At 46.6% G+C, this 20398-nt stretch overlaps 1 protein-coding gene and 1 pseudogene across 1 annotated transcript in view; one reads left to right on the top strand and one right to left on the bottom strand.

Moving 5' to 3' along the window:
• Positions 1-20398, bottom strand: part of SYNGR3 (synaptogyrin 3) — a 347384-nt gene that overhangs the window by 225765 nt on the left and 101221 nt on the right. The window lies entirely within an intron of this gene.
• Positions 5445-5584, top strand: LOC138570367 (small nucleolar RNA SNORA49; annotated as a pseudogene).

Genomic DNA, 20398 nt, shown 5'->3' with positions numbered 1-20398 from the left:
AGCACAGTCCCACCCCCCTAAGTGCTTTAGAGTGAGGCGAGATGCATCGAAGCACTATGATGGGCCAGGGGCAGGGGGGACAAATGGCTATGAACTATTGTGCCTCCCAACCACCTCTTAATATAAAGGACCCCACTTAAATATAACCAAATATAATCAACCAACATAGTGTAGGGCAGGGTGCGAGCAACGGTGTCCAGTCAAAATGTCGAAAACATTTGGTCGAATGACAAAAATGTGGAAAAAAAAAGACTACATTTTTTTTTCCAAATGCTTTCTTTTTTTATTTACATGTTTTTTTTGGGTTTCGCAAGTAAAAAAAAGGGTTAAAACAGAAAGAAAATTCAAAAAGGGGTTTTTTGGGGGAACCCTCCCATTTCAAACAAAAAACAAATAAAAAAAGACATTTGAATTTTTTTTTTCAACATTATTTTATCGACATTTGGACTTTCGACCAAATGTTATTCGATAATGTCACTATAAACCGCGGCAACATTTCTTCTTTGCATAGAATGTTAGTAATCATAGGTAAAAGACAAGGCCTACACAGCGAATGTGGCATTGCATGCACTAGGCCCAAATTGCGAGACAAGAGAATTCTCCAGCCATGCCAGAGTCCCCATGAGGGCAGCCCACACCCCCAACTGCCACAACGCCTATTCATTGTTCTAACATTGTTGCAAATATGTGAGGAGTGTACCATACAAGGCCGCGATCATAGACGGGCGCCTGGTGTGCATGTTATCTGACACTGGCCAAAGCATGACACGGCCCACCCGAGGTGATCACCAGTTACAGCCTATATAACTGACTAAACTTTAAGATCCCCGAATTCCATGGCACCAGATGCCCTTTGACCACCGACCCCAAAGAAACAATTCCTGAAATGTTCAAAGAGAGCCTACAGCGCATGTCTTTAAGCGTCATTCGTATGATTTGTATGATTTGTATTGCAAGGTGCTGGGAGGGATACATTATAGTTCAAAATAGTGTCACCCATTGCACTACTAAATTCACCATGTACAGAATTGTATGTCTTATGCTCAGTTCTTGATGGATATTTTTGTTTTTAGTATGCTTCTTTAATGGCAATACATTTTGTTTTATCAGTATTTTTCATACCTTGTTCGTTGGATACCATTTTCAGAAATCCTCTATCAGAGAATCTGGAACGTCAGCCTTTGGAAAATTCTGCCATTTTACAAGTTGAAAATCAGCCCAAAATCAAGCCACAAGCCCCCCGAAAACATTTCCATCTAACGGGTGGTGGTGATGATCGCCAGTACACAAATAGGGTACAAATGTTGCTCCCATTTCCCCGGAGTGTCACCCAAAACATGTACAGGACATGAAAGAAGGGACACAGCCACAGTATGGGTGGGGGGCACACAATCCCCAGTCGACCACCCCAATCATGCATGAAGCAAAACCTGAAGTATCCATAAGGAATTCCAAATAACATTCCTTTCCCTTGCTGGAGGGTACATTCCTCAGAGAAAAGGTGGAGGGGGCTGACCCATGGACTACAGACAACACTCTGACTCTGGTCCCTCATGGACCAGCTAGTGATCACACTGTGAGGTATACATTATTTTCATTGAAAAATGTTTCATTGAAAGATGTTTCATCGAAAATGTTTCATTGAAAACTTTTCTCATCGAAACAATCTTTCAATGAATGTTTTCCTTATCTAAAATATATGTATGTATTTGTGGGTGGGATAAAGGGTTACATTTGGAAAACAGCGTTTGGGGGGACCCCAAATAAAAAAAGATATGTATTTGGGAATGTTTGGGGTGTTTTAAAGGGCAGAAAAAAAGGCGTGTGTCCCCCCCCAATTAAAATTGTCATTAATCTACATTAGGTGAAAACGTTTTCAATGAAACATCTTCAATGAAACATCTTTCAATTGAACATTTTTCATTGTAAAGACATGTAACCACACTGTGACACCTTGGCTTGGACAGCATACCATACCCATTGGAGCATAAGGGCATGTCACAACTTACCTGCAGAAACCTCTGATGAAATGCCCCAAACCAATACTACTTTAGGAGGGACATATAGAGACTCAGGGAGAGAGGGACATGGCATCTAGTCATCAGAACCCTCACCTCACCAGTCAATGACAATATATCCCTATTATATAAGCCCCCTTAATACCTGAAGTCCGACAACCATTTCCCCATTACTAGGGCAAGTCAATGAGCCCATGTGCAAAGCGACACAGCAGTACAAATCTCGCAGTTGCCCCTCCCATAAAGGACACATGATTCATGCCGACGAACAACATGATTTCATTGAGGTGCTATTGGTGAGATTGGACGATCTGCAGACAGCAGCCAACACCCACTTCACGCTTTCTGCGGGTTACCATGCCAGGAGTGTGACCTGGTGACATAGGCTGAGAAAGCTCATACACAAAACACAGCATTTCATGCGGACAAATATGTGACATGTGTGCTGCCCTGAAAAGGCCTGAATGCGAGAATTGGCTACTTTATACTCCTCAGCTCATACATCAGCGGTTCAGGATCAGCAATGTCAGTGAAACAGAATATACTGCCGATAAGCGAAGTTGATCAAGTCCTGGGAGGATAGCCTAGCGGCGTGTTATAAATACGCAACTAAGAGACATCTTCCTGTAACAGTGCATTGGTGCCCACGGGTTGTGTGAGCGCTTTAAAAATGCAAATAAATAAAATATATTTCTTATCATCCCCAGGACACATAACCTTCGTGGAGTACCTTTTACTGGATCTCTCAGAACAACTGCCATTGTTGGCAACACACAGCATTCAACAAAAACACACAACCCTATACCTCACCTGCACATTGTCCACAGGAAGAAACACTAGTCAGAGTGGCAATGAGACAAAGAATTTGGATGTCCCTTATACACACTGAGACCCACTGCGCCCTCTGTAACCCAACACACTGAAGAACACAGCCCTTATCCCAGTGGCCGATCCTACAACCCCAGTCCAAAACCCTCAAGAAAACATTATTTCTTGTGCCCCCTCTTTGACGGGCCCTTGGTAGAAGGTGCGCGGGGGAGGGGTGGGGGCAGCATCCCTGGCTGAGTGGGGGTGTGGGCCCTGGGATGCCGAGGTGGCCTGGGCAGTATTGGTTGCAGAGGCAGGTGATGACGCCTGCCCCTGCTTCTGGCCCAATGCCACTGAGCACGCAAGCATATCAGAGTAGGGCGAACTCATGTACCATTGTGTCTGTGGCCACCCTAGTTGCTGAGCCTGTACAGTGATAGCAGCGCCAGTGTCTGTCTGCAGGTGGCAGCGTAGTTGGCTGAGATCTGCCACACTTGTTGCCCATCCTATGCTGCGTCTGCTGGAGAGTTTCAAGGATTTCAACATGTCGGGCCACTATCTGTTCTGACACCTCCTAGCGCCACTCCATGTCCTGATGGTGTGGTGACTCGGGTGCTCACCACTGCTGACCTGCACAGCATTCATCCGCAGTAGCAGCAGGTGGTGTTTGGGTGGAGGGCGGCAGGGTAATCGTCTTTGGATCAGATTTTCAGCTTAGCAAGGTTTTATGTTTCTGCTTCTGACCCGATACAGAAGCAGCCCCCATGGTGGGAGTGGCATAACGAGTGACAGCGGCACTGGAGGGCGCTATCATTGTGACAGCCATGAAGGTAATTCTGGAGGGAGCTGCCATGGGGGCAGGCATGGCGGTGGCTCTAGAAGCTGGTGGGCTGGGGCACTCTGGCGATAGTTTGACATTTCTCCCCTAAATATTCGTTTCTAGGTCTCCAGGTGACAATAAATCAACACAAAATTAATAAATTGAATAAATTGTTCGACAGGGTGAATGAGAATTCTGCCAGCAGATCATGTCGGTTGAGGTTCGTTTGTACGACCAGTGCCTGGCATGTGAGGCCCTAAGAGTTTCATGAGCTGTCATACAACAAGGTGATATGGTCTGTGTCCCCGGGAAAACATCATGGTGCCTTGCACAGGGCAATTCACTCTGTATGAGCACTGGTACGACGGTGCTCTGACCTACAGAAGATGAGCCGTGCTGACGCATATAGTGACACACTTTATTAACATGGGGCTGGGGTTCCACCTTGCCTTCTATACAGGGGTAGGCACTTGGTTGATCTGTTGAGGCATTGGGGCACATGTTGCCATTGTGCTCTGTTGGCCCCGCTGAGACTGCGAGTTGCCAGTGAAACTCCCCTGGTTTTTGCCAGACTCTCAACTACATTACAGTGGCACGTCAGGCACCTGCAGCTTTGTGTACACACTGATGTCAATTGTGCGGGAACATATTTTTCATCTCTGTCAGGCCTGTCTGCGTGTTACGCAGTATATCCAAAGTACACTATATGGGTACTAACCAGCTCTCCAGCACACATACAATCATTACACGTGTCTGCTGCATGGCATGTCCCCAGATGCATGGGCTTTGAAAATGGGCTTTGTGCTGTTGTCACACTACATGCTGTGGCACATGGGTCACCGGTTACTTCTACCTGGGCTGATGATGTACTGTGCTCTCACATCTGATGAAGGAGGGATGTTTGGCCTGAGACCCAACAGCCTGTACAGTGGCAAACATGGGCTGGGTTTGACCCTCACTTTTTCTTTTTGCATTTTTTTTTTAAAGCGCTCACACAGCCTGCAGGCATCGAGGCGCTGTAATTAGTTGCGTAATTGTTTTTTTGTGTCTTAGTTGCGTATTTATAATGCGCTTAAACACCCAAAGGTTTCTAAGCGCGGACCCGGGGATCGAACCTCTGTTGCTTTGTGTCGTCTTGCTTCCAAGGTGCGCACGTTACTGCGGAGCTATTCTCCCCTCATGTCAGAAACCAGTGCCTCCATTGTACTGCCCCCTGTGGTCACAGTTTCCATCTAGTGTTTGGGCATCAGTGTTCTTACCATACCCTGTAGAGGGGGGTGCAAGGGTTCCTTGAAGACTTCGTCCACCTTAATGGTGAGCTCTTCAACAGAAAATGTAATTTTCCTCAGTTGCGCCCTGCCTGCCAGAGCACCCATATCAATTTTTGGCACTCATGTTGAGTGCATGGCTGCAAAAAAGGGTGAATTCCAACGGACTGTATTGTTCAAAGTGGCCATCACAGTAGATGTTATCCTGGTGGGTAGCAGAAACAGTTTATCCCCACAGTTCACGCTGTGCCGGTTTTGTTCCATGGAAATCCACTGGTAGTGATTGACTTTTGTGGGTTTTCATCAGCGGTGGAGTGTCAAGGCTGAAATCAAGTAGGCGGACTGGAAATACCAACAGTAGAGATGGAATTGGTGTCCGGCAGGCTTACAATCAAAATACTGCCCAACTCGTAATGACCCCCCTAAACATCTTTTTCATAAAGCGTAGTACAGCATATTGGGCCTCATTACGACTTTGGAGGTAGCCATGGTGCTATTAGCGCCATGGCTGCCTCCAAAATCGCGTCCGGGTTCCCTGAATGGGGAAATACCGGGCCATTTCGACTTTGGAGGGCCCGGTATTTCCTCCTTCAGGGAACCCGGCCCGGTCCTTCCCCATTCCCATTTGAGCCCCCATAGGGCTCAATGGGAATGGGGAGGGAGCTAACAACGGGCCCGTTAATAATGGGCCCGTTCTTAGCTCCTTGGTCCCCTTGACGTCCAGAGCGGGTCCCGCGAGGGAACCTCGTAATAGGGTGGAATGGGTTCAATGGCGCCGGCACCATTACCGGCGCTGTTAAACCCCATTCCGCCCTTCTTGTAATGAGGCCCATTGTCTCGGGAGGGTAGTTCAGGTGCAACGTGCTCGCCTTGGAAGCAAGGCGACACGCAGCAACACGGGTTCAATCTCCGGGTCCGTGCTTAGAAACAAAATAACCTATCATATCATATAAGAGTCTTATAATTTAACCTCTTTACCTATTTCCAGTGATGAAATATATTTCCTGTTATGATGTTTTTGCAGTGTTTATATGCAAAGACCCATTTATGTTTGAAAACCATACTGTGTATTTGTCCTTAAACATGTCCTCCTGCACCTTGGTGAGTGCTGCATCTGCCTGCATCGACCCTCCTGGGCCGAATTCCTGGTGCCCCAGACCCTTTGTAACCCTGTGGCCAGCTCGCTTCCACCCCGTTTCAGCCCTCCCTCCCCTAGACCCTCTCCCTTCCGTGTTTGTCTCTCCTCCCGCCTCCCTCCTCCCCTGATTGGCCGGACCGCTTCCTCCTTGGCCCTGATTGGCTCACGAGCTCACAACAACAGAGCCTACCGGGCCGCGCTCGACTCGTGGAGGCCACTTTGTTCCTGCACCTTGGTGAGTGCTGCATCTGCCTGCATCGACCCTCCTGGGCCGAATTCCTGGTGCCCCAGACCCTTTGTAACCCTGTGGCCAGCTCGCTTCCACCCCGTTTCAGCCCTCCCTCCCCTAGACCCTCTCCCTTCCGTGTTTGTCTCTCCTCCCGCCTCCCTCCTCCCCTGATTGGCCGGACCGCTTCCTCCTTGGCCCTGATTGGCTCACGAGCTCACAACAACAGAGCCTACCGGGCCGTGCTCTCCTCCCTGCCTCTCCTGCGTCCTGGTCCGCCTCCCGACCCGCCCACAACCCGTCCGATTGGCCATCCGGCCTCCTTTCCCAGGCAATTACTGCAGCTCCCAAGGCAGCCCCCTGCCTGGCAGCCCTACGGCGATGGACCCGAGGCAAAGGACGACTCCAGATCGTATCTGCAGGTATCCGCAGGAGAAGCAAGAAGCCAACAACAAGTAAGTGTGGCAAGGGCAGGTCCAGAAGCTACTACTTCAGGCCATACTACCCTACCACTCCTCTAACGCAACATCAACAACGTAATTACTGCGCCAAATAGCCTCTCTAAAAAAGTTGAATTGAGAAATATTCCCAATTTGCATTTAAAAGTTTGCGTTAATACATAAGTGTACCCAATTGCATTTAGAAGTGTACCCAATTGCATATAGAAGTCTACCCAATTGCATTTAGAAGTCTACCCAATTGCATTTAGAAGTGTGCCCAATTGCATTTAGAAGTCTACCCAATTGCATATAGAAGTGTACCCAATTGCATTTAGAAGTGTACCCAATTGCATTTAGAAGTGTACCCAATTGCATATAGAAGTGTACCCAATTGCATTTAGAAGTGTACCCAATTGCATTTAGAAGTCTACCCAATTGCATATAGAAGTGTACCCAATTGCATTTAGAAGTGTACCCAATTGCATATAGAAGTGTACCCAATTGCATTTAGAAGTGTACCCAATTGCATTTAGAAGTGTACCCAATTGCATTTAGAAGTGTACCCAATTGCATTTAGAAGTGTACCCAATTCCATTTAGAAGCTGCACCCAATAGCCTCTCTGTGAAAGTTAATTTTAGAACTGCTCCCTCCTCCATTAGAACTGCTCCCTCCTCCATTAGAACTGCTCCCTCCTGCATATAGAAGTCTACCCAATTGCATTTAGAAGTGTACCCAATTGCATTTAGAAGTCTACCCAATTGCATATAGAAGTCTACCCAATTGCATATAGAAGTCTACCCAATTGCATTTAGAAGTGTGCCCAATTGCATTTAGAAGTGTGCCCAATTGCATTTAGAAGTCTACCCAATTGCATATAGAAGTGTACCCAATTGCATTTAGAAGTCTACCCAATTGCATTTAGAAGTGTACCCAACTGCATTTAGAAGTGTACCCAATTGCATTTAGAAGTCTACCCAATTGCATTTAGAAGTGTACCCAATTGCATTTAGAAGTGTACCCAATTGCATATAGAAGTGTACCCAATTGCATTTAGAAGTGTACCCAATTGCATTTAGAAGTCTACCCAATTGCATATAGAAGTGTACCCAATTGCATTTAGAAGTGTACCCAATTGCATTTAGAAGTGTACCCAATTGCATATAGAAGTGTACCCAATTGCATTTAGAAGTGTACCCAATTGCATATAGAAGTGTACCCAATTGCATATAGAAGTGTACCCAATTGCATTTAGAAGTGTACCCAATTGCATTTAGAAGTGTACCCAATTGCATTTAGAAGTGTACCCAATTCCATTTAGAAGCTGCGCCCAATAGCCTCTCTGTGAAAGTTAATTTTAGAACTGCTCCCTCCTCCATTAGAACTGCTCCCTCCTCCATTAGAACTGCTCCCTCCTGCATATAGAAGTCTACCCAATTGCATTTAGAAGTGTACCCAATTGCATTTAGAAGTCTACCCAATTGCATATAGAAGTCTACCCAATTGCATATAGAAGTCTACCCAATTGCATTTAGAAGTGTGCCCAATTGCATTTAGAAGTCTACCCAATTGCATATAGAAGTGTACCCAATTGCATTTAGAAGTCTACCCAATTGCATTTAGAAGTGTACCCAACTGCATTTAGAAGTGTACCCAACTGCATTTAGAAGTGTACCCAATTGCATTTAGAAGTGTACCCAATTGCATTTAGAAGTGTACCCAATTGCATTTAGAAGTCTACCCAATTGCATATAGAAGTGTACCCAATTGCATTTAGAAGTCTACCCAATTGCATATAGAAGTGTACCCAATTGCATTTAGAAGTGTACCCAATTGCATATAGAAGTGTACCCAATTGCATTTAGAAGTGTACCCAATTGCATTTAGAAGTGTACCCAATTGCACTTAGAAGTGTACCCAATTGCATTTAGAAGTGTACCCAATTCCATTTAGAAGCTGCGCCCAATAGCCTCTCTGTGAAAGTTAATTTTAGAACTGCTCCCTCCTCCATTAGAACTGCTCCCTCCTCCATTAGAACTGCTCCCTCCTGCATATAGAAGTCTACCCAATTGCATTTAGAAGTCTACCCAATTGCATTTAGAAATGTACCCAATTGCATGCAGTAGTTCCTCCTGATAGCCTCTCTGAGAAAGTTAAATGGTAATTGTTCCCACTCACATCTGAAGTGTACCCAGCAGCCTCTCTGAGAAAGCTGAATCTAGAATCGGTCCAACTTACATTTAGAAACGTACCCAACGGCATTTAGAAGTGTACCCAATTCCATTTAGAAGCTGCGCCCAATAGCCTCTCTGTGAAAGTTGAATTTAGAACTGTTCCCGCATCTAGATCTGTACCCTATACCCTCCCTTAGGAAGTTGAATTTAGAATTGCTCCCACCTACAGTTAGAAGTGCACCCAATCACATTTAGAAGTCACGCCCAAGAGCCTCTATATAAAAATCGAACTCGAATCGTCTCCCACCTGCTTTTAGAAGTGAACCCAATTGCACACCAACTCCACCAATGCCCGTCAGAAACTACTCCCACGAACCTCCTCCACTCTCCGATCTGCCCTCCCTCACCCCCCCCGCTCCCAAGACAACCCATCCTCCTCCACAATCCCTGCCAGCACCCTCTCCAAACACCAGGCCAGGGGGGCACGATGGCGTGCCACCCACCCCAAGACCACTCATCTCCTGAACCTCACCGCCGACCCGCCAGCACTGCCCAGGCCCGCTCTCCCCACTACCACACCCCACCCTGCAACCATCCACCCCGCGCCTCGCCACCATACACCTACCACCTTCCCCATCCGACTGCACCATTTCCCCTCCCTAAAAACTGCGCGCCTAGCCCTAGCGAGAACCGAAGCCGCCTCTCTCTCCCCCTCTGACCCTCCTACCCTCTCTCTCACGCCAATCGCAGCAAAGAAACTAAAAAGGAAGCGTTCCTGGTCCCCCTCTACCTCTCTGCTCTCCTCCCCCCCCTTGTCTCGCCCCACCACATCTCTCCCACAATCCCCCCTCTCCTCCGTATCCTCGCCCTTCCTGAAACCCCTCGCCCTCGATTTCACCACAACCGAAACTCCCAACCGCCCTCCCCCCATCCTCAAATCCCCCACCCCAATCCCGATCATCCCATCACACACATCCACCCAACCCCGCACGAAGCCTGCAAAACTCTCGGCTCGCCCACTTTTCCCTAGCACCACCATCCCTACCCCTCTCCCGCTACTCTCTGCCCCTCCGCCCCTTCCCGCTCCAGCACCAAAACCAACCTTCCCTGCCGATGTGAACTGTATCCTATTTAACGCCCGCTCTGTAGCAAAAAACAGACTTTGCATCTTTGACCTCCTCACCTCTGTCAAACCTGACCTAGTTTTCATCACTGAAACCTGGTTCTCTGATGACTTCAGCCCAATCACAAATGAAGCCTTTCCGCCCGACTACCGCTTCATCCCACTGAACCGTCCGTCCAGAGGAGGGGGGGTAGCATTTGTCTTTAAATCTCTCTTCCGCGCCTCAATCATGGACAACCAACCCTCCATTCCATCCTGCGAATCTCTCCTCGTTAAACTATCCCTCTCCCCGTCGCTCTCACTCACCTTCCTAATAATCTACAGGCCCCCTGGCTACGATAGACATTTCGCAAACAACCTCTGCGACTCTATCGCCACCCTCCAAATAAACCATCCCAACCTCACCCTTCTCGGAGACTTTAACATATGGCTCGACATCCCCACCAATCCTATGACACACGCCCTAATCGACGGTCTAGATGCAATTAATCTCCAACCCCACATAAATGGACCGACTCATTTTAAAGGACACACTCTCGATGCCATCTTTAGCTCAGACACCCAGATTCAGTTAAAGCCCCCAACTCCTATCATCTGGTCCGATCACTTCATTCTCTCGTTTGCCATCACCGCACCCGGCCCCCTTCCCGTATCCGCATCTGAACCTCCGATCCTACGCAAATGCTGGAAAAAACTAATAATCACCCCTGACCTAGCCGAGGCACTCCTCCAGTCCCCACCACCCACCTGCAACCCTAAAAACCAACTAACACCTGAAGCCTTTGACTCATGGCTCAACGCATCTCTGATGCAACTCACCCCTACATGCAAACCATCAACCCGCCGTGGCCCGTTCCCCAGTTGGTTCACTCCTGAACTGAAGACCAGTAAACGACACTACAAATACCTAGAACGCAATTGGCAAAATGAGAAAACCCACGAAAGCAGGACCACCTTGGCCCGTCACTTGTACCGGTACAAGGCTGAAATCCGGAAAGCTAAAAAAGCCCACTACAACGCCCGAATCCTAAACTGCAAAAACCCAAGCAAAGAACTCCACAAAATCATCTCCGAATTCACCAATCCAACTTGTAATACAACCGTCGCGACCCCGTCACAATCACTGTGCGACTCACTCTCCCTCCACTTTTACACCACAGCTATTGAAAGGACAAAAACTCTAAACACCAAACTGGCTCTCTTACAACCAATTGACAATCCTCCACCCGTACCGGCCAGCCCGTCAACTACAACCTCAACTCAACCAACATTCGAATCTTTTAGTCCAATATCACCAGAACAATTTCTCAAACTCCTATCTGCCCGCAAACCATCTGGATCCCCTCTGGACCACTGCCCAGCCACAACCCTTAAAGAAATCTTTGCCTCCACCTGCGCAGGAGAACACGCAAGATCTATCATAAATGCCTCCCTTTCCTCCGGTATCTTTCCCGAAGCATTCAAAATGGTTCACGTCAAACCTCTAATTAAAAAACCCTCGCTCGACCCTCTCGAGCCCAAAAATTACCGCCCAATCTCAAACACCAGATTCCTCGCCAAACTCATTGACCGAACCGCCTACTCCCAACTAAACGCCTTTGTTGAAGCCAACAATCTCCTTGACCCCGCCCAATCGGGATTCAGAACACGCCACGGAACTGAAACCACCTTAACCTCGATCTGGGACGACCTTAAAATGACAGCAGACTCCGCGGGATGTGCCGCTCTAATCCTTCTTGACCTATCCGCTGCCTTTGACACGATCAATCACTCGATACTCCTAGACCGCCTCCACTCACTAGGAATTCGTGGAACCGCTCTTAAATGGATAGCTTCATTCCTCAAAGACAGGCACCAAATAACGACACTCTCCAGCTTTACCTCCCAAGCCCGACCAGTCAACACGGGAGTCCCTCAAGGAGCATGTCTATCCGCCCTCCTATTCAATCTCTACCTGATCACCCTCCCACCAATAATTCGTTCACACAACATCCTATGTTACAACTACGCCGACGACACTCAACTTATTCTAAAATTCCAGAACTCGAAACCCAACTCCCAACCCGACCTGGCATCCTGCCTCGTAAACATAGAGCGCTGGATGACCCAAAGCCACCTCTTGTTAAACCCCTCCAAAACAGAAATCATGGTTTGCGGCAACTCCGACCTTCTTCCGCACCCGCTACCCTGGCCACCCGCCATGGGCAACTCACCTACACCCTCCAAAACGGTAAAAAATCTTGGTTGCACCCTAGACTCCGACCTAACACTCTCGCGCCAAGTCAACAATGTCTCAAAGTCCTGCCACCACCACCTTAAAAACCTAAGGCGCGTCTTTCCATACCTCTCTTTTCCCAACAGAGTCTCCGCTGTCCAAGCAATCGTTATATCCAGACTGGACTACGGAAACCCCCTTTACCTCGGAATCCATACCTACCAACTGAATAAACTCCAAAGAGCACAAAACGCAGCGGCCAAATTACTACTTGCGCTCAGTCCAAGAGACCACATATCCCCAGCCCTTAAAACACTGCACTGGCTTCCTGTAGCCCGTAGGGTAGCTTTCAAAACCTTATGCCTCTCGCATCGAGCACTGCATAAAACTGGACCGCAATATCTTCAAGACAAACTAATACCTTATCATCCCACTCGCACCCTAAGATCAAGCTCAGCCGGCCTCCTAGTAATTCCCAAGACAAACTCAGTCAGGCTAGGCGGATCATTATTCTCTGCCCTGGCTCCAACCCTGTGGAACTCACTCCCACCCCACATCCGCTTAACTGAAGACTTAACGTCCTTCCGCAAACTACTGAAAACCTGGCTCTTCCCATAAAACCAATCCAGCATCACCACAATAATACCGACCCATCAAACTACCTGAAGCGAGAATGACAGCTAAATAAACTCGAATGTAAACTAGAAAGACAAGCAGGCTTAAACGAGTAAAGTAGATCAAAACAATGAAACAGAGAATACGAATAAATCATTGAGAACCTCAGGAAATCTGAACCGATCAAAACGACATAATAAATGAGAAGGGAATACAGTGAATGACATAAATGAAACAGTTAGAATGGATGAAGCATACAGAACAGACAATTACACTAAACGGAAGCATGTGGATGTGACTGGAGAACAGATGAGTTGTGGAAAGCGGTTGAGTGTGGAAAGCGGTTGAGTGTGGAAAGCGGTTGAGTGTGGAAAGCGGTTGAGTGTGAGGAGCGGTTGAGTGTGGGGAGCGGTTGAGTGTGGGGAGCGGTTGAGTGTGGGAGCGGTTGAGTGTGGGAGCGGATGAGTGTGGGAGCGGATGAGTGTAGGGAGCGGATGAGTGTGGGGAGCGGATGAGTGTGGGGAGCGGATGGGAGCGAGAGCGTAGTGCAGATGAGAGCGAGAGCGTAATGCCGATGAGTGTGGAAATCGGGTGAGTGTAGAGAGCGGGGGAGTGTGGTGAATGTGGTGATTGTGGCTGAGCGGGTGAGCGTGGAGAGCGAATGAGCGTGGGGAGCGGATGAGCGTGGGGAGTGATGAGCGTGGGGAGCGGGGGGAGCGGATGAGCGTGGGGAGCGGAGAGTGCATGAGTGTGGAGAGCGCATGAGTGTGTGTGAGCGGACAAGTTGTGGGGAGCAGATGAGCGCGGTTGAGCGCGGAAAACGGTTGAGTGGATAGAGCGGCTTGGTATGAGGAACCGAAATGAGCGGAGGTCTGTGGAGAGCGGAGGACTGTGGAGATCGGGTGAGTGTGCGGAGAGCGGTTTGAGAATGGAGAGCGGACGAGAGTGGAGAGCGGGTGACTTTGTGAGCGGATGACTTTGAGAGCGGATGATTTTAAGAGCGGATAAGCGTGGGGAACACATGAGTCTGGGCAGCGCATGAGTGTGGGGAGCGCACGACTGATTATGGACTGAACGAATGTCCTACCTCGACCAGTATGTAGACTGGACGAGTGGATAAACTACACGAGCATATAGTCTGGACAAATGTCTAGACCTGACGAAGTGTGCGGCCTGGACGAGGGTGCGGTCTGGACGAGGGTGCGAACCAAACGTAGGGTGCGGACTAGACGAATGTGTGGAGCGGTCAAGTATGAGGAACGGACGATTATGTGCAACGGACGATACTTAACATGCCTTGGAATGAAGGAAACTCCTGAAAACATACATCACGCCACACCCCACGCTTACCCTCTCCCTTACACCACCACTCATCTAGAACGCAGAGATACTATGACACCATTCGGTATAACTGTTCCCATATCTACATCTCCCGCTTACTCCACATCACTCTAAGTAAACATTGCTGGTTTCTCACCACCCAGCCAGGCGTTCTTCTCAGGCCTAACGCAGCCAAACTCGTTCCGGATAAAGCCGACCAGAACGAACACATACTCCTGATCTCTCAACCACCACACCTACAGCTAAGAAGCAGCTACCACTTGTTTTCGCACTAGCTGTACACATACATGGTGCGCACACGCACTTTTTGACTCCCCCCTACTCTCTCTACTGACCTGAACTTCGGTTCCCAAGGGCGTTCAACCTACCAGCGCCTTCAGACCATACCAATGGTATATAAGGCGCTATATAAATGCAAAATAACATAACATAACATAACATCATCCCAGATTGTATGTGCTTTTTTAGTCTACTATGGGTGCGCTGGGAAACACGTTTTTACAATTACCTTTAATTTGTATAATGGATCATGATCTTAATGGGCCTTGAATATGTTAACAATCTCTTTGGCTGCTGGCCCATAAGTCATAACAAATCCTACTTTTGAATCAGACCTGGTCTCTTCAAATTTTGGGAGATCAATCCTTGTTTTGGCTGGTGGTTTGGTGTAAATACATTGCATGTCTTCATGTGAGCATGACCTATCCGAAAATGCATCTTGTTGAACCTATAGAGCCACTAGACCTGTGAAGCGATAAGTCCAGAAAATGTTTTGACTGTTTCTTTAGAAAATACTTCACAGGTAACCAGCACATCAAATAAGTAAACAGTAGTATGCAAAGCAGTACATAAACATGTACCTTCCTAACTCCCAAAGTGGTGAATGCAATATGTGCATGTATATTCTCCAATAATTGTAAAAATGTGTCCTTCGTCCGGCTAGTATTTTCCAAACCACAAAGATATTGTTCATTGTGTTCCCATATTCATCCATCAATAATTATTCAAGATTTGGTGATTTTCCAGTTTCTCCAAAAAAGGGTTAGCATGACTGGGTGCAAGGTTAGCCCTCATAGAAGTACCTTTCAGTTGTTTAAAAAAAAAGGTAGGTTTGAAAATGAATTTCCTTTCATTGAATATAGTGCTCATTAAGAATAACTAAACGTCCTGATTCACAATCAACCTCAAGGATATTCTGCAGGATGGCTCATCGCGGATGCTGTTTGGAAGTACAGTGGATCAACAACTCTGCAGCCCAACAACAGGTCATACATGACTGGCAGGCTGGAGAGGCTACTGAGGGTTTCCCTGCACCTGGTAGGCCCACAAACGTGACTGTCTGCTTGTAATCTATACTGATGTGAATATTTTTTATTTTATGTGCCTTTATACTGGCATACTGTTATATGTCATCCTTTTAATTATAATGTATTATAATAATTCATTACCATTCATTCATTTTGCACCTCAGTTTCTCTTTGCCTGCATTTTCCAGCCTTCTTTTAAAGTATCCTTCTCATGGGCTTTTATACTGGGTAACTCCTCATATGCGGTTCACGTTAGGCCATTCGGCCTTAGTCACCTCATATATGGAAAGGTTACAAGCAACTGGCCATAGGTTAGTCTGGATGGGCTCAGTGATAGCTTAAGTTCCCAGACTCTGTAATAATGTAGTTCTCCTCTCCACCACGCTGTTTCACTATGACCCTGCATATGGTGAATTTGGGCTGAGACATCCGCACATAAGGGTATATAATTTGCAACGAATCAGGGAGCACTGTAGGGGTCTCACATCTAGTAAGACTTTTGAAGTCAAGGTTAAGGATTAAGGGTCACCACACACATTCATTTAATATGCACATAAATCATTGACGAGTTTTTATTCCATGTAATCTCTTGTAAGCAAATCACTTACAATTTGCCTGTTGGTGAAATCATATCCTCCTGTAGTCATCCCTCATGGTTAAAGACCATTCACGCTATATATCCAGCATGTGTGTGCTTTCTTTGCTGCTATATGTTACTTCGAGTGCCAGGACGTCCAACATGTGTGGGGAACGCCGTGCCATGAAGCAAGCCCTATTCTCCCACCCGGCACATCTTCATTTGCACTTATTTCTGCACTGATCATCAGCATTGAGTGCTGACAGGGTTCTCCGGTAAACGCAACATCCAATGAGAAACCTCGCCCATTCATATATCGGACAGCATGTCACATTTTTCTGTTAGTTTTTTTTCAGGCGTGAGGGTAGATAGAACTTCTGAGGCTGGTGGCACATCGCCTTGTCACTCTAATAGGAGGCTGCAGCCCATGCTGCGGGAGGCGCTTTCTGCCCCTCGTTATGCCACATGTCAGGTCCTCTCCACCACACAGGAGCGGAGGGAGATCCAAATACAATAAAGAGGACACCTCAGGCACCATATTTACTAAAATAAAGGAAACACAGGTTCATGAATGTGGCCCAGAACAGAACAGTGATGTTCTTTCAATGTGTTTTTCCACAGATGCTCTGTGAGATGGGAGGGGAGTGGTGGGGTAAGCAACATAGGAAGCACGATAGGAGGTCCCAAGCCACGTGCATGCTAAACGCTTAATTGTAATCTTCCACAATTTTGCGCATAGGCTGAAGACAGAGCACTGTATACTTTGCTGCACCTTGGCTTTGGAATGGAGTGTATGCGCCCTATTCCAGGCAAGTTTGTTTCAATTATCGCTACTTTGCCACCGGACCCAGTAATAATAATAGATCTAGCAGACCTCTCAATTCAGAGAAATTGGTCCTCACAATCTCATATTTCCATCGATTATTACATCCACAATACTCAGTGTACCTTCCCACGCGGGAGGCCTTGTTAGTAGGACCCTTGAAGGGTCAGGCTCAGCCCCTTTTCTCAACTCTATTCTTCCTTTTGAGTCTCCCTGGAACCTTTTTTTACACAGCCACCTTTTTTCTGTCGCTTCTAACAATTGGGTTGGCAGTCGCAGATTAATTCCCGATGGGATTGACAGGCTGCGCATAAAAATGTGAATTGGCAACCAAACCTCCAAACTTCAAGGGCCAGCCCAAGCACATGTCAGCAGGACCATCACCCAACTATGTTCTGACTTATTCTAGTACCAGCATACAAGTACAAGAAACTGCCATCATTGGAAAATGCCTATAATCATAAATTGTTTCCTTTTGCTGATCAGCATTCCATCTGATCAACTGCTGATTACTACACATGCACCCCCACTACAACAATCACATGCCCTCTCCCTCAACGTTTTCTTTGATCCTTTTCATTACTTTACTTTTCAACCGCTCTCAACTTTCCCCTTCTCCTGTTCTTCCGCAGATTAAGGCCGGGCCACCCTGGTGGGGGCATAATACGCCACTATCTGAACAAGACCCGGTGCAGTAAGGCCTTTAAGGTGGCGATGGAATCATTACAAATGCTTCTTAACGTAACACGACTAAACATCGTATGTCATCAACTGCCTTTCATTAGAGGGCATCTCTTAATTCGAACAGAAATGATACACAGGTTCAGGAGTTACTGAGAGCAGAGACAGTTCTTGTGCAAGGTCCCCTCAGAAAAGGAAGAGCATTGATTACCTGAGAGAGGTAGACCGTTGGTGAAGGAGGCGTGATTGAAACCATGTACAAGGGATTTAAATATTTTTATTTTAACATCAGTAAGTGAAAGCACATATGCATATACAAATAGAACAACCAAAGCATATTGACAATAGAACTTTGTAAACCTATTATAAAAACTACTCGTTTTAGAAGACTTTTGTTATCGCATGGTGAGATAAAAACTAAAAAACTAAAAAATAAACACATCAATCACATAACATGTTATATCAATGTCACGCCTGTTACCCATCCAACAGGATACATTTGTAAAACAGCAATGCAACCAGATCATAATGACACATCAGGGGTCATGCAAACTGTACATATTTCATGAAGCAAATAATGAACACATCATTTAGCCATAGGCATCCAAGAACAGACCCCAAAGACCATTGAATTTGTCAGATTCTCCTTTGTATTTTAAAGTCACCTTTTCGTGGGAGAGGCACAATGATTCCTGTATTGCAGTGCTTTTGGGGGAAAGCATGAGGCAAAGTTGTCAGCAGAAAAAGGGGAGGCAATCAAGTGATTTTTATTTTTGAAAAGGGGGGAGCATGGCTTGAAGGGTCATAAAAAGTTTGCAAGTGCGTGAGTGGAGACAGGAAATAAGATTGGAGAAACAGGAAGATTTGGCCATGTTAAGGGCTGTGCTCAGGGTTAGCAAAACGCCCTTGCAGGCAGTCAGGAGAATACAGGATCAGTCTTCACCCCAGCCGCTTAAGCAGCGTTGCAGGCTCACCCTTAACTGCTCGATGGCTGGGGAACTCCTTGGTTTGTGGGCGCAGGTGGGATGAGATGAAAAAGGGGGATGGGTAGTAATAATTGAAGCGGGTGCAGTGTTGAAAGGTTGTGTAGGTTGATAAGTGAATTGTCAGGGATCACAACCTTCAAGAAATGTGTACTGGGACTAGACTGTCACAAAACCAGTCCCGACCAAATCACCAACATGAAGACGCTAGCCCTGGAATCCAAGCCAGATCCCGGGAAGCGCATTACTGTACATGGTGCTTCTTGACATGAGATGGCATGTAGATGGCCAAAAAGCAAGAGGGACAAATGACAGGGCGTAAACCACATGGCATCTCCATTTTGAGTATATTGTATTCGAAAATGGCATTATGCAGTGAAAAAAGTTGGTGTGGAGCAGTTCACCGGGCACATAGGTAAAACACAGTTTACTACCACCAGCCTGCCCTAGGCAAATCAAAAAGGTAAAAAAGATATTACAGAAAACAAAGGAACACGGGAGACAAAGTACTCCTGCAGCATTTCACTGGAAGGTGACATGTGCTACACTAAAAACAACACAGGAATCATCAACGAGACTTTTCCCTGCACTGGTCATCTTAAGCCCCGAACAGTGCCCCCAAAATAAATGAGTCAGCACAGTAAGTGAAGCAACAGCTTTTTTTGGAGGGGCCAATGGCGGGATTGTAGCAGCTTCCCTTTTAGCCGTGGTGGGATTTAATTAGCTTCTTTTTTGGTCATGGAGTGATTGCAGCAGCTTTTTTAACAGGTAGGATTGAACAAGAGACATTCAAGTTTGGAGATTGAAGACAATCTGGTGTTTATTTTGATTAATGTAGCACCTTGGTCGTGTTGGAACATATTTCCTATTTCGTTTGATGATGATGAAACTTAAATATGTTATTTTGTGGTCACAATGCAAGTGTTTTATTTCGGTCTTGTTATATTTAGAAAACTAAAGAAGGAATGTCAGTGTGTTCTTTCATGACAAAGGTGGGCATTTAGGGAGTTCTCTTTCGCTACTATTAGGTAATAGTGAAACAGAAGATGGTTCTCTTTTAGCGACGTTGGAACTGGAAGGAGCTATTTTCAGCCACAGAGGGGGGTTATTTAGAACCAATTGTAGTTGCAGTGGTGTAGCTGCAGAGGATCCCCTGCCCACCTTGGTGAAAACTGTAATGACCTTTTGTTTAGCCAATACAGAACTGCAGTTCTTCTTAGCACAGAAGGCAATATCCTTTGGCCAAATTGGAATGGTGGATGTTCTGTCCTTCCTTGTTGACAATGCCTTACAAGGACACGCTGACGCCCTATTTAGTAACTTAATGGTTTGAAAATATACAAATATAAAGAGAAAGGCTAAGAGAAGGGATGTTTATAGTGGACGGCGGCATACAAGTTACTAATATTCATAAAGGGCAAACTGTCAGGAAAGGAAGAAGGCGATGGATATGGCAGGGGAAATGTGCACAAAATACACAGTAAACAACCTTGAATATAACAACGTGCATTCAATACCCAAGACTCGTGTATACCACTATAAGAAAAGGAATGTAGGGTAAGCACTTAGAACCTCCTTATGACTGAAAGGAAAGTCGGCAAACTCCTTACCCACTATGCTATTACAGATACTGACAGCGCTAAGCCCACGTAGAGGGCAAGCAGGGACAGAATCTGTAAGCTGACACTCTAGACGGTACTGGATAAGGAATTTGGAAACAGTACTCACAAGGACCGGAATGACCACATGAATGCCAGTACTCACGAAGACCGGAAAGACCACTTGGATGTCCGTATTCACGAGGACCGGAAAGACCACTCAGAAGTCAGTACTAACCCACAACC

Source organism: Ambystoma mexicanum, chromosome 2q (assembly GCF_040938575.1).
Source record: "Ambystoma mexicanum isolate Mex_15411 chromosome 2q, UKY_AmexF1_1, whole genome shotgun sequence".
NCBI classification, from domain to species: Eukaryota; Metazoa; Chordata; class Amphibia; order Caudata; family Ambystomatidae; genus Ambystoma; species Ambystoma mexicanum.
This window is presented reverse-complemented; position numbering and strand designations above follow the sequence as displayed.